The sequence below is a fragment of the Aplysia californica genome, unplaced genomic scaffold, assembly GCF_000002075.1.
Source record: "Aplysia californica isolate F4 #8 unplaced genomic scaffold, AplCal3.0 scaffold01141, whole genome shotgun sequence".
In the NCBI taxonomy this organism is placed as follows: Eukaryota; Metazoa; Mollusca; class Gastropoda; order Aplysiida; family Aplysiidae; genus Aplysia; species Aplysia californica.
Genome location: NW_004798411.1, coordinates 877 through 3376, shown reverse-complemented (window position 1 = coordinate 3376; position 2500 = coordinate 877). Strand labels below are relative to the sequence as shown.

The 2500-nt window shown below is 38.4% G+C and overlaps 1 protein-coding gene across 1 annotated transcript in view; it reads right to left on the bottom strand.

Annotated features, from left to right (window-relative positions):
* Window positions 1-1849, bottom strand: part of LOC101864113 (matrix metalloproteinase-21) — a gene marked incomplete at its 3' end in the record, with an annotated part of 68391 nt that extends 66542 nt beyond the window's left edge. The window contains 1 exon segment of the mRNA XM_035973333.1: window positions 982-1849.
* Window positions 1850-2500: the final 651 nt, after the last annotated feature.

Genomic DNA, 2500 nt, shown 5'->3' with positions numbered 1-2500 from the left:
GGGGGGGGGGCATTTCTCGTTCATGCGCAGTAGAATTGTAAATGGGCTGATTCATGTCACGCTCATAACTGTGCCTGATCTACAGCAGGGAACTGCTGCTTTTTCTTTCCTAATCCTTACTGTTGTCATCTTCCTCTACATCTACTTCTTTTGTATGTTTGTCACACTCTTGTGACCTGCTATTTCCGGAGTGCCTTGATAGTCGAAGCAGACTTTATGTTGTTGAAGCTAGAGAGGTGAGCAGACTAAGTCAGATTCCCTGTACGGACTTCTCTGTTGACACCCACCCCTTGGCTCTCAAATGACCTTATGCAGTTGCGTGCGCCGTAAAACCCTCAACTAAAAAAAGAAAAAAAAGAGTGCTAGTGATCTGAGAACGTCTTCCCAACGCCACAAGTCAACAAAGACGTGAAGGAATCATCTGCTTCCTACTGCGCTACTTCAGTATTACACACTTCTATAATATAATGACATTTTTTGGCCTTTTTGAGTTCTGTCTACAAACACCATGAGGTCATCCATCAAGCAATGTTCTGTCCGCTCTATCACATTCCTGAGATTATTCGGAGTAGTCATCAACATGTCGTTATTATTCAAAGAATTACTTTCGAAAAATCTGGAAATATTGTGAAATTCAAAATCTTTCACGTCGATGTTCTCAAAACCAGGTACTGAGCTCTGAGCAGATGGAACGTGTACAACATACAAACGCACCAGGAGATAGGAATGTGCAAAATACCGAAAAAAAACACACAAAAAGAAACAAAATTAGTAAACCGGAAAATGTTTTTAAAAAAATTAATAAACCAGAAAACAAAAACAAAAACAAAAAACAACAAAATTAATAAACCGGACAACAAAAAACCCCAAACAAAACAAACAACATCCACAAAAACAACAAACCCGAAACGCAACAAAACAGTCAAAGATTCCAGCACCAACGACCATCCCACACCCAAAGTAAAACTGGCACCAACTCACCGTCACCATGGTTATCACGACAGCGACAGAAGGATTATCCGAAGAAAACAGACCAGACTGCAGAGTCGATTCTTGCTGTCATCAGATGAGTAATGAACAACAAAAACACACTCGTGTTCCAATTGTACTCTGTTTGAGTGGAAAAAATCCAGCTGTCTGCTCGCAAACGCATAATCTGTCCAACTTATGGTGTTATGTTATTGTAAATAACTGTAGCCTGTCTGTTCATAAATACACATATTGTAAATAACTGTAGCCTGTCTGTTCATAAATACACATATTGTAAATAATTGTAGCCTGTCTGTTCATAAATACACATATTGTAAATAACTGTAGCCTGTCTGTTCATAAATACACATATTGTAAATAACTGTAGCCTGTCTGTTCATAAATACACATATTGTAAATAACTGTAGCCTGTCTGTTCATAAATACACATAGTATTACGTCCAACGTGTGCTATGCTGCTGAGAAAAAATTCCTGCGCATAAATAAATATACATATAATATTATATTTCCAGTTCGTGCTATAATATTATTGTGAGCAAATTCTGTCTACCTCCTGGTATATAGGTAATATTCCGACTTGTGTGTGCTATGTCGTTGTGAATATGTCCTGACTATTTTCTCAAATACACATTATGTCCAACACGTATAAATCCTGCCTGCCTGCCTTCTCACACGCATATGATTACGTCCAGCTTGCTCTTTGTTGGAAAAGAAAATCCTGGCTTCTTTCTGACGCACAGCTACTGTTCCAACATATGTGACATTTTTGTGAATAAGTCCGGGCTATTTTCTCACGCGCATAAAATTATGAATATCACGTCAAGCTTGCACTGCTTCATTATAAATAGATCCTGCCTGCCTGTTCACATATGCATAATAATAATAATATGTCCAAATTGGGCTTTGTCAGTTTGAATAAACCCTGCGTGTTGCTTAAATACGAATAATCTGTTCAAAGTATGCTGTGTTAGTGTGAATGGATTCTACCTATTGCTCACACATGCATATTATGTCCAACTAGAGTTATAAATATCATTGTGATAAAATCACTATCTACATGCTCACATACCCACCATAATAATATATGTCCTATTTATGGTACGTCATTGTGAATAAGCCCTGCCTATTGCTCACATACACGTATTAATAAGCCCTGCCTATTGCTCACATACACGTATGAATAAACCCTGCCTATTGCTCACGTACACGTATGAATAAACCCTGCCTATTGCTCACATACACATATGAATAAGCCCTGACTATTGCTCACAAACACGTATGAATAAACCCTGCCTATTGCTCACAAACACGTATGAATAAACCCTGCCTATTGCTCACATACACGTATGAATAAACCCTGCCTATTGCTCACAAACACGTATGAATAAACCCTGCCTATTGCTCACGTACACGTATGAATAAACCCTGCCTATTGCTCACATACACATATGAATAAGCCCTGACTATTGCTCACAAACACGTATGAATAAACCCTGCCTATTGCTCACAA